We start from the raw sequence: 13388 nt of genomic DNA, 5'->3' as shown, positions 1-13388 counted from the left end.
TATTTGCACAATAATATACTTGGCCTGGTTATTTGCATGAAATGCATCAAGAATAATTACGGGCCATATCAGCTCTGTTTAAATTGGCTTTGCTGGAACTTTTTCATAAGGAATCTCAGGTTAGACTTTTTAAATGCATCTCTAGGTTAGCCAAGCCAAAGATTTACTATACTGTCTCTTATACCTGTGTTACTTGGCTGAATTCCTTTTTCTTTAGGACCCCAAAATAAATAACCTGAAGTTTTTGGGCCTGTCAGAAAATGATATCCTTTACTTACTACAGGTCAGGAAATTTGTTCAAGGTACCATATAAGTCTTTCCACAGTGATTTTTTTTTAAATCAGCTATAAAGTCAACCTTAATTCCTCAAAACAGTCTGGACATATCTGAAAATATGCCATTCCAGTCAAAGCCTTGGTAAAATAACCAGTGTCTTCCATTATGTCCTATTATAAAAGAAAAGAGAATTATTGAATTTATGTCAATATTCTTATTGGCATAAATTAAGAATACTCATACCTAGTTATCAAATTCTAGAGAAATCACAGAGAGAGAAAGATAAATGCTTCAGATTTTGCTCACAAAAGGAAACTTTACGAATTTGTTGTAAGCTATAAATATCTAAAAAAAAAAAGTTTTCTTGACTCTGGAAAACAAAAGAATCAGCAATGTTTCAAACAAAACAGTCATGAAAAATTATTTCAGTCCTCTATTAATACAGCCTCATGTAATTAATTTTTGTTCTGTTTGAGGTGGAGTTAGCAATCCTTATGAACACATCAGCTTTTTAATTAGTCTTGGATTTTTTTTTTGGTCTAATGATATAATCTCCAAAGTTTTCCGAAACCTATATTCAAGAATACGTATCAGAATTGTTTCATTGCATTTCCTTGAAGAAGTAAATTTTAGACTGTAGCCAGTTAAAAACTCTTTGAGAAGAATCAAAGTAAAAGAATAATTTTCTGTGGATGACAAAAGCCTTAAAATAGCCATGGTTAAAGACATAATTGGCAAGGAAATTTTGTTATTTCTGTGGCATTCAACAATTTAAAATAATAATCATAATTATTACTGAAATATATATCAAAACATTTATATTTTAGGAATTTCATAAAATTTTAAAATATATATTAATAGCACATTTATAAAAATTTAACCCAAAGAATGCTAAATACAATTTTATATTTGGCAAAGTTTCCTGTATAATTTTAACATACCAAATAAGGCTAATATATCTCTCTTGGACTTTCAGGAGCTCTAATAACAAAAGTTCGTTTGAGGTAATTTGAAATTTTCATTTTGAAGAGTTTGTCAAATATCAAAGGTTTTAAAAACACTTGATAGAATGACAAAATAGGATCACAAGTCACTGTAAAATAAATCATTCATTTAACCAAAGTGATAATTCAAAGATCTCAAAAAGCAAAAACCTTTAGTCTTTGATAGAGAGGACACTCAGTTTCTAAAAGAATTATAAGACCTAATAAAGACACCATGAGCCAAACAAAATCTATCTCCATTTTTTCTCCTCTGTTTCTCTCTCTCTTATTTTTTGCAGTTTACTCGAAAGGTAATCAGAAGCCTTTTACTATCTCATTAATATTATGTGAAAATCTTGTTCAAAAGAGAAAAACAAATTTTATCTTTGTGTTAGTGTATTGTTAATATTAAAGTTAATTTTAATAAAACCTTATGAACAAATCTATGTCATCTCAATTAGCTTTGACCACAAGGTGAGATTTCTATAAAACTTTTATAATTTTTCCCACTTTCTTTTTTATTAAACTTTTTATATCCCTTCAGTTTATCCATCATTCTTTTTATTTGTAGTTTAAACAATTCTTAAAATCCTTTAAAGTAGGCAAAATTACTTTCCCATTAATAAAAACTACACTTCTATGCCTTCTCATAACATTTGTTTCTTACCAAAAAAAATCCTCTTTTTTTAATATATTTTGTACACAGAATTGTTTTTATTACAGCTAGTAGTTTTAATTACATATATTAATTACATTGTTAACTCTTAGTAACCCTTATTTTTAATAAAAAAAAATATAAAGGAATCGATTTTAATTGTATCAGATGCAGAACCCAGAAGAAAGGACACTGCCCAGAGCTAGGCCATGTCATAGCTTAAAAGCTCAAATCCAAAGATGTAAGTGAATAGAAAAATTAATCAAGCATTAACATACTACAGAAGCAACAGTGTTATGACCTTAAAACATCTAGCAGAGATAGTATAAACCTGTGGTAAGAGTAGGTTCAGGTGAAAATATCTGAATTAAATTTTGAAAGTGTTTCTGTTTTATTTTATCAACAACTTTAAAACTATCTTCATTTACCAGAGATTGCTAAAGTCACATGAACTTGAAAAGTATTTGGGCTTATTTACTTAATTGATGAGTACTCATTTACTTATAAGCCAGTTTGGTACCATGGACAATAGAAAAAGACATACATAAATGTGCACATAAACAGACATAAACCAAGACTCTACAGCATTGATTCCAAAACTGTAGCCATGAGACTGGCAAAACTCACAGTTCAAAGGACAGTTGGTTTCAAACCATGTCATTGAGAATGGAACAAGTCACAGTCCACTTACTTGTCTCAAACACAGCCTAAGCCCTCACTGAGTCTCAGAGGAAACAGGGTAGCAATCCATGTCTCAAAGAACAGAGAGAGAGAAAATCCAAGCCCCCTTTAAAAAGGAGTTTGGGTTTCTTAGAGGAAGACCAAAAATGGATGACTAGGCAATATAAAATCACAGGAATTTACCATAGGATTTTATAAGAACAATTTCATTTATATAGGTAGCTTTTAATTTAGTTTATTTTTTAACTGGAGCACTGAGCTCAGGGTGGAGCCCACACTGAATCTTGGGTCCCTAAAGGGAAAGATGCCATGGGCCTGCACTATGCAATGCTGTCACAGTGCACTTCCCTACAAAGGCATTTTTCTCTGAGTGCTTAAACTGCACCCTTTTGTATCTAAACATGCAAAGGAAGAAGAGGTCCCCTGTAATGTAGTCAGCAGCCTCTAACATTGTCATTCTTGCCCAGCTGTTACACACAGCATGGTCAAATTTTCTCAAAATACAAAGTATTAATAATTTCTAGTGCCCTCAATAGCCAGACATTAGGTAATGCAAAAGGGAGAGACCCCGCAAAAGACAACCTGAAAAAAATCTATCTACTTACAACTCTTGGGGTTCCATGAGGAAAAACAGAAGTTTCCCCCCCAAAGGAAGTATGTGGCATCTTTTCTGTTTTTCTTTTCCTTTTTTTTTTTTATTTCAGCTTATTATGGGGGTACAAAAGCTCAGGTTATATATATTGCCCATGTCCCATCCATCCCCCTGAGTCAGAGCCTCAAGCGTGTCCATTCCCCAGACAGTGCGCCTGGCACTCACCATGTAGTCATACCTCCATCCCCTCACATGTACTCACCAGAAAATTGGTTTTCCTGATCATCACCTAAATGCACATTGGGGAATGATACCAACTGGACATCAGACTGAGGTGGGGGGAGGGGATGAGTGTATGCCTACATGATGAGTGGGTTGGGCACCGTCTGGGGAATGGTCATGTTTGAAGGTGCTGACTCGGGGAGGTGGGGGGTGGGGGGAGTTGACTTTTGATTATAGAGCTCCTTTAAAGAAAATCCTTCCAAATTTCTTGTTTAGCTGGGACAAATAGCTGATATTTCTGACTGTTGAACTTTTTAAACTGAAAGTACCCTTCCCAGTGGAACTAATAACCCTTAACCAAGGACTCACACAGTATCTCCAAAGATATGGAAAACAGTTTTTACAAGATCCAAACCACTCCACAGACAGCTCACAGAAAAGAGTTTTGCTAACCACAAATGGGCCACAACCCACATTTTTGTCTGGCCATATATATTCTAGGGTCTCAGATGTTCAGCCAACTCTCTGCACACACAGACCAAAAACCTCCTGTGACCCCGACAGACAGAATAAGACAGGAAATCAAAGGCTGTCTGAGGAAAATAAAAGGGCCAATAATAAATGATTACCTCAAAAAGTCAAAAGTTACATAAATATCAAACCAAAACAGACTCATTCCCCTACTGGGAATTGAACCCAGGCTGCAGTGGTAAGAGAACCAAATCCTAACCACTAACTGGGTTGCAAGCTAAACTGGCCTTTGTCCTTATTCACACAGGAGTAATTATTCCTGCAGGGACAGCATACAAAGGACTTTATCTTTTTTTTAAGGTCAGACTTTTGCTCTTTAATTTTGTCAAGAAAATTTTTAAGGCTAACCATGACACTATTATGTGTCTTTCTTTTTAATTTATTTTTTCTATCAATACAAATAAGACAGTTGTTTAGAATAAGAGATCTCTAAAATCCACATTTTATTTTAGTAGCCTAATTTAAAGGATTCATCTTTTGGCCATTAATTTTCAATTGTATACTATTCCAAAGTGACATAATCCAATAGCCTCTTCAGAAAAAAAGCAATATCAAAGATCTCCTCATTTTCCCAGAAATAGACTAAGATAATGAAAGACACTTGTTGCCACAGCATTACCCAGGCAACAAGGGTTGAGTTGACAAAAGCTTCTTATTGATGGGACTTTTTATGGCAAACATTCCTAAGAGCTTGGCACATTCAGAACAACAACAAAAAATGTTAGATATCTACATTCTGCCTCTCCATGTTTTACTGATTGTCCCAGGTACCTAAGCAGGTAATTTCAATTCATCATCAAGTCAACAAAAATTCCCATTTCTATGCACAAGTGCTGTCCAAGGTACTCATGATATTCAAATAAATCCAGTTCAGTCCATTCTTCAAAGATATAAACAGTTGATGAAATTATTAAAAATGCTATGACAGGAATAATTAGAAACACAAGCGCATAATATAAAAAGTGGTCAAGTGATATATTTTATTAATTTAAATTCTGATATGAAATTTAGTGTTAGGCAATCACTTTTGTTTCAGCAGTAAAATACTTTCACTGGTCACAGTCTCCTGCTAGAATTTAGACAATAGCTCATTTTATACCCCGAGCAAAGTGAGCCAAGCAATTTATGCTGCCAAATAAGAAATCTATGAATTCAAAAGATTAGTGTCAGGCCTAGGGCTTTTTCATTTACTTGAATTGCACAAAACTTAAGTTACATACTCAGATTTAGTTTTTCTACCTAGAGAGTTCAATGAATACTGGAATTAAGTCTCCAGGTACAGAGGCGAAGCTTTTCTTTTCTCTTAAAATTAAAAGAATTAGTATTGTACACATAAAAGCAAAGGTGATGATAATTCCATTAAAGTTCAGGTCAGAAATCACTTTAAAGTTATGACAAAATTACCTAGATATCAATAATAATTCACCTGAATAAATAACTATTACTTCAACACTAGTAGAGTTTTTTATTTGAGAATAGATAGATCATTTCTTTGAGGCAAGTAATAGAGGAAATTAAAAATATCATTTTTAAGTAGCACATGTATAGAAGTCTTCACCAAATATTAGCGCTAATAAAGACACTATGTAGATTGCTACTATTTGTTTCAGAGAATAAAAATGCTTAAACTTTCAGCATCAAGTTATAAATATAAAACTTAACTAAACAAAAGAGGAATCTGTGACATTTGTCCTTATAACTGTACTTGAAAAGGTAATAATAAATAGCAATGCTTTATAGAAAGTTTTGTTTCTAATATTGAAATTGAATGTTTCCAATTTATTTACCTATCTCAGTTTTACAAAGAAAATTCCTAAAATGAACTGGTTTTCCTGCAGCTATTAGTGAAGTCTCTCTTAAGTTCCCCCTTTCTATAAATGCTTTTGTACATGATCAGATAGAGGAATTGAATACTACAAAAGGAATATGTCAAAATTATTTTGAGAATAAAAATACCATGCACCAAAAAAATAATGGATGTTTCCTTCATGAACTCCACTTATGAATGCCATTTAGGAATTTCTATAGAAGTAGTTTGTGACTAGACCTGGTGACACAAACAGAAGTATTAGTATGATTCATTTACCTGCTTGCAAAAACTGAGGCACAGAGAGAAACATGATTCCTCAAATCATAAATCTATGATATTTTAAACTGTCCATCTTTAAATAATTTTAGAGTTTATTGCTGTTTATGTAATTTTATTTTGGAAAGCTTTGTTTCAATTGACTTAAATGCAGTTGTTTGTTTTTGTTTTGTTTTGTTTTGTGCTCACACATTTGTAACTATATTTTTATTTTATTATATATATTCTTATGTGCAAATTAATAAAGAAAAAGGCTACTTATTTTGGCTTTTAGTCTCACTGTCTTCAGAAAATAACTATATTAATATTCCAGCTTAGCTTATTTTCATAAGATTTATGCTCTGCAGGACTGACTGGGCAATGATTACTTTATGTTGTTTAGTTTAACATACTTGCAGAATACATTTCAAGTTTTTCAACAACTTTTTTTTAAGGAATTTAAATAGGACTTCTTACACTTCTGTTCAAACCAAATACTTGTTCAAATGTCCTTGGACTTTAATATGAGTCAGTTGTATTTGAGTGAAAACCTGTTTTAGAATCGAGCATATCTCAAGAATTCCTACTGTTCTGGTCTGGTTATATATTTTCCACTAATACAATTAAAACTTTCTGACTCTTATCTCATTTTTGAGGAGTGGATTCCTTTGTGGGACTATAAAAAATATTTTATTTTCTGTATTGATTATGGATGCTCAGAAAGTCCCAACCTACAGAAACACAAAATATTTTTTTTTTCTACAATCCCACATCTGGAAATACTGTTTTGAAAATGTACCAGTAGTTAAAAAAAAACATGAATTATATAAGTGGACAATATATGACTATATATTAGAATATATTAGGTTATTAATTATGAAATGTTCAATTTCCTTAAGTACTAAGTTTGACGGTTGATATCTCTGACATTTCACTTTGACAATTCTTGTTTTATTTTTATTGTGAAGGTACATCCTCCTTCTTTCAAATGCAGGTTGTGGTTTGTGATTATCTTTCAAAATTTTTTATGAAACAATTTTTGTGAAACCATGGATAAGTCAAAAATTCTTGTTACTTTCAAATGTGAGTTCTGTCGTGGAATCAGTGCAGCATAGACATCTCGAAATAGCAACGAAGTGTTTGGGAAGGATGTGGCTAATGAACGCACAGCACGTCAATAGTTTGAAAAGTTCTGTTCTGGTGACTGGTGATTTTAATGTTGGAAATGAGCCATGTGGGTGCCCTGAGACCAAGGTGGACAACAATGAGCTGAAAGCTGTAGTGGAAATGAATCCATCTCAACCTATGGATGAATTAGCAGCAAGATTTGATGTTACTATTCCAACAACATTGGACCATTTGAAACAAATGGGCAAGGTAAAGAAGCTGTATAGATGGGTTCTGGTTGAATTACACAAGTGTCAGAAGAGAAATCATCTCAAAGCTTGCATTTCTTTGCTGTCACAACATAAAAGTGAACCATTTCTCCAATGTATTGTTATGTGTGATGAAAAATAGATTCTTTCTGACAATTGTAAATGTTCAACACAATGGTTGGATAAAGATGAAGTGCCAAAACACAGTCCAAAACTAAATATTCATCACAAAAAGCTAATGGCATCTGGTGGTCCAGCGCTGGTATTATCCACTACAGCTTCATGAAACCTGGTCAATCGATTACAGCAGATATCTATTGCAACTAATTGGATGAAATGATGAGGATGCTTGTGATTAAGCAGCCGAGATTGGTCAATAGAGAGGCAATCCTCTTGCAAGACAATGCTCTACCATGTGTTGCACAAACAATGTTGTGTAAACTACAGAAGCTGAACTTGGAAACTCTGTCACCCACTGTTTTCAGTAGACCTTGCACCAACTGACTTCCACTGTTTCCAGGCTTTGGACCACTTCTTGCAAGGAAAAATATTCAATTTTCAACAAACTGTGGGAAATGCCTTGGCAATTTCATTACCACTTGCTCTCCTCCATGTTTCTTTGCTGCTGGCATCAGCAAGCTACCATTAAGATGGCAAACCTGTGTTGATAGTTTAGGCACATACTTTGATTAATTGTACTACGTCTTCTTTGAGATATAATAGACCAAACTTTTGATTCAAAATCGAACATTTCATATTTAAGGACTATACATATTAGAATAATAATTTCTCTTTGAGTAACACTCTTTGAATTTCTCATCTATACAGTGGGATTTGTGAAAATATTTTATGAAACTACACCTCTACTTGTGACCCATGGAGGAAGCTATAAGTATTTGCAAAATGTTATATTTCTTATACTATACATTCCTAATGTTAGAGCCTTTTCATGTAAGTTAATGGAAACCTCAGTGGCTGCTTTGCCCATGGATTTAACAAGACTTTATTGAAGAAATTAAAGAAAATGTAGTTCATTGAAAAGAAAAGAGAAATTGTAATCACTCATGTATCATACATAGAAAGTCTGAATTAATTGTTAAACAATTTGGAAGTCTACTTTTAGCCATTTGATAGGTCATAAAGCTAAGAATAAAACTGAAAAATAAGCAGTTATCACCTAGCTAAAATGTATTTATCTGCTTAAAGTATCTATTTTACTGATACTTTCTTGGCTGTTTGACAAAATGCATAATAAATTCAGTGAACAACAAGTGAAATCATTAAAAGGAATCTGTCTGTGACCTCAGTAAAGTTGATGATGATCAGGGTGCCTGGTTGAGTTGTTTTGACCAGGAAATATTCTTATATAGTCCCATAGCCCACTATATCAGGGAATTCAAAATAAAAACGACAACATCAACCACAACAATAAATACTTAAAAGAGAGTTTTCAACATCCCAGAAATTTTTCTAGGAGATATCCTCATATAATGGTTCTCCCGTGTAACAGAAAAAGAAACTGAGACAAAAGTAATTTTGTCCAAGATTACACAACTAATAAATGGCAGAGCTAAGATTTGAACATAGGAGAAAGTGGATCTAGAATTTGTATTTTTAAACAATATGCAACATTATGCTTAAGGATTATCAAGTTTCAAAGGAGGAAGCACAAGTGGTTAGAAACATTGATATGGGCTAAATGTTGGGGAGAGGGGGGAAATGACATATGTTCCAGCCACCTATTTACAGATTTTAGTATCAGATTACTCATTCTCTGTCTTATATTTCTCCAAAATTATTCCTCCTTGATTTTATTGGATACCACATTTGCCCCTTGAATCTACAAGATCCACTGACCTCTCAGCTCATCGCAATGCCCCCAGTCCTCTTAGTTCTTGGGGAAAAAACTAAGAAAAAATGTATATCCTACAACATTTGTGGACTATATTAATAGAGTCCCTTGTAATCTTCTGTAAAAAATAGTTTCCTTATATACTGTGATTGCCATATACATTTAAAAACTGGCTAAAGGTCTAAAAATTGGGTATGATAAATGGCAATGAATTGAGCTGTAACAAATTAAATGGTTTTAGGCTTTATCTTACCAAAGATATTCATAAATTATCATATCTAGCAGAAGTGGTAAACAAGCACACAAATTGAGTTTGCAAGTGATGCTAATTTGAAACTTTATCACAACATGGATAGGAGAGAAGCCATGAGACCTCCTAAGACTCAGAAATATAGGGAGTCACAGAAAATGAGAGTCTCATATTCTGTGGTTGTCAACAAATCTAAGATTCAAGGAAATTTTTTTTCCAGGGTTTAGAAATTTCCTCTATGAATATATATTTTAACCTTATTTACTTTTTCCTCTGCTTCTGTTCTGTTCTGTACTTTAATTTTGAAAGAATATTAATGATTGATCTTGATTTTCAGTTATATTGAACTGAGTAGATACATTCTTTCCTAAATGCCTATTTATGTACAATATAGTTTATTATATATTTGGACTTAGAAGAAATTCAGTGAGACAAAGGCTTAACTATCAAAAGAATATCCTCGTTCAGTCATGTAAATGCACATTCACACATGCACACACACATGCATAGCAATTATAATAAGCAGGTAATCAGAAGTTCAAGGTATTAGTAATAATTCTGGCTATGACACTAACTTCCCTTTTTCATCTTAGAAAAAAATATCTGATACTAGTGCATTGAACTCCTGATCATTTAAGCCATTTAAGTCTCATTTAAGCCATGAGAAGGTGCTTAACTTGGTGATATTTATTTATGTTTTTGACTAAAATGTCCTACTTCCAGTAGTTTTGATTCTGTTCTACTTTTTCTACCCTATGGAAAACTTATAATTAGTATCTGGAGCCAAATTAAATGTTCTTCTATGCATTAGAATGTGAATTATTCATAATTTAGGAACTCTCTGGTGTTTTTATAGGATATGATCCTTCTTGCGATTCTTGGAAAAATATTACCAATAAGGGAGAATGTGTGTCTGCTATACTTGAATCATCAGAGAATAAGTAGAGAGGATATAACTTAACTCCTTAACTTTCACATAGAAATTCTTGCTGACCCTGGATAGATAAAGATATATAATAGAGTTATAGATATGGACATGGATATAGATATAGATATATATTTAGTTCTTAATGCCACAGAAATATGCTGCCTGTTCTAGAAATTTTTCCTTTACAAGGATGAAAATGGACATCAATCAATAATATCTGCAATGTTATTCTTATAAATTAATTAAATAAAAACAATTTAAACCCCAGGATAGCAGAAAATCAAAACTTCCAAATACAGTGGCATATTTTATAATACTATAATGTCAGTAGTCAGCACTTCAGAAAATTTGCAAGTCATATCAATGATTAGCCTGAATAAAATACCTTTTTCTTCTTCCTCAGAGGGGAAACAACTAAGTGCCATATGCTGAAACAAGAAATTATCTAACAGCTTTCAAAAATAACAACTTTTATTAAGCCACCGTAGAGATAACATGGTAATAAACAAATTACATTTATGTGGCCTATGTAGAAAAGAAAGGAAAACATAATGTGATTGTACGTGATCCCCTATTACACTATTCATTAAAATTCACAAAAGAAAATCATTTTATATTATGAGTCTATAAGTTTAAGTTAGATTACAAGAAGACAGTCCACTTTGGAATTTGTAAATCAGAAAGTTTGCTGGGTTTCATTTTATTAAATAGTATAGTGAGTATACATACTGCAGACTATAGAAATTTAGAACATCAAAAATTATCAAATATGCATTGAGAACCTGGTTGTTATCTTTCTCTGAGTTTGCCTTTATTGTAAATATGGTTCCTGAAACAGGTTGAAGGAATCAACTAAAGTGAAATTTATATAATTATTTTCAGACTCAATAGATAACAGACCAATGGGCTGGGTCTGTTAGAAGAAATTAGAAATATTGGCTTTAAGAACCCAAATTTACTAACCAGACATTTTTTGAGAGAAATAGGCAGAGTTTATGAGCAATGATAAGAAAGAGTATGCAATTATAATACTAGTATCTTACTTCTGTTAGGAATATATGCCTCAATTATCCCATGGTTACTGCCCACTTCTTTCTTCCTTTGCTCTCACATCCCTGACAGTTTGTTTATTTGTTTCTACATACAATATTGGGATGAATTTATTGTCACAATTCACTGCTTCCTCATAGTTTAATGTACCCTATATCTATAAACAAATTTCCATGTTAAATAAAAAACAGTGATAACTAATCTCCTCACTTGCCACCTATATCAGATTTGGCTTACTATCTTCCAATGCACAGAAGAAAACTCATCTCAGAGTGGCCTCTAATTGACAAAACTGCCTATCATTCCTGGTATGATTATAAATAGCCTTTTATTATGTTACATGTTCATCAGCCTGTGAAACCAATTTGAGTAACCTCAATTCAGCTTTGTCTAGTGATCTCTATATCCATTGCATTATCAAGTATCTAAGCTATCCTACTATTGAAAGTGTATCTTATAGATGATCTCTGCTTTTAAAACCATAAACTCAAATCTGTCCATGAGTGCTAGGTTCATTCATTTCTCCACCATCTAGAACTGTGCTGTACAATATGGTAGCCACTAGCTACATGATGGTGTTTAAATTAAAAATTTAATTATTTAATGATGGATATGCTAAGCACCCTGCTCTGATCACTATACATGATATGTATCAAAACATCACTATATATCCCATGAATGTGTACAATTATTTGTCAATTAAAAATAGATCAAAAAATAAAAATAATTGGAGCCCTGCATCCCTGGGATAAAAATCAATAAATTAAATTATATTAAATAGAATTAGATTTCATTTCTCCCATAACACAGCCACAATTCAAGTGTTCAGTCGCCACAAGTAGCTGGTAAATATCATGTTAAACACCCATATTGTAGAACATTACCATCTTTACAGAAAGTTCTATTGGGTAGTCCTGCTCTAGTATCTTTTTAAAATTTCTGCCAATCTATTATACTATCATCACTTATTTTCCCACATCTGAGATTTCATAGACCTTCATTATAAATTTTCATCTACACTTTCAACATCTTGACTCCCTCTGCTGTTCATTTCACCGTGCGTATAAATCCCAAACATTGTAGCAACACACACTTCCCTCTTTCATTTGCCACCAAGAATGCTGAACAATCCATTAGACAAATGAGAAACAAACATACAGAAACTATGTGGATAGTGCTATGATAAATTCATTTTTTTCATTTTCAGATGATCAGTCTACAGTCAAGCTATTCAAATTATTTTTTTTCATTCTTCTCAAGGTTTTTCACTTCTCCCTTTCTGCAAGTGTTTTAGCTTCTGTAAAATATCAGAGATACGTACAGCCAGAATAGATACTCAGTTGTTGTCCTACTTTAGGAGCTTCAAGGGATTTGGGGGATGATCAAGGAACAAGAAATATTCAAGAGGTTGTAGTAGCTCACACAAGTTTGATTTGGGGGATGCTTTGACAAGTTTGCACGTAAGGGAAGTGCTACATAGTGTGAAACTCTACAGAGATTTTGGCAGCCTGAGGGCCACCATCCAGAATAGAAGAAGAAAAAAGGAACTTCTGGGGAAGAAAGGAGTTGAATAAGAGGGTTCTGTATCTGGATGATGTTGCTTAGCAGCAAGGTGGGAAGTCTCTGGGTCAGAGACCTCCAAAGTGCAGCAGGAGCTTGGGTCTTTATAGCCCTGGGTTTTATATTATCTATGGCTCACAGACATTGGACTTGGTTTTACAGAGTATGCAAAGCAAGCAGGCTCTAGATGGCAAAAAAATCTACTTATTTTGGCTATATGAGCACAATTGGATGTGTAAAATATGAGTCTGGCATGAGTAAGCTTTTGGCTCACAGGTCTCAACCTGCTGTGAAGAAATAACTTACAAACAAAGGCCAACCTATAAAGGCCATCTTAGCTCATTTATATAACACCTACTTACTTAAA

This window comes from Lemur catta, chromosome 16 (assembly GCF_020740605.2).
Source record: "Lemur catta isolate mLemCat1 chromosome 16, mLemCat1.pri, whole genome shotgun sequence".
Classification (NCBI taxonomy): Eukaryota; Metazoa; Chordata; class Mammalia; order Primates; family Lemuridae; genus Lemur; species Lemur catta.
Note: the sequence above shows the minus strand (reverse complement) of the source record.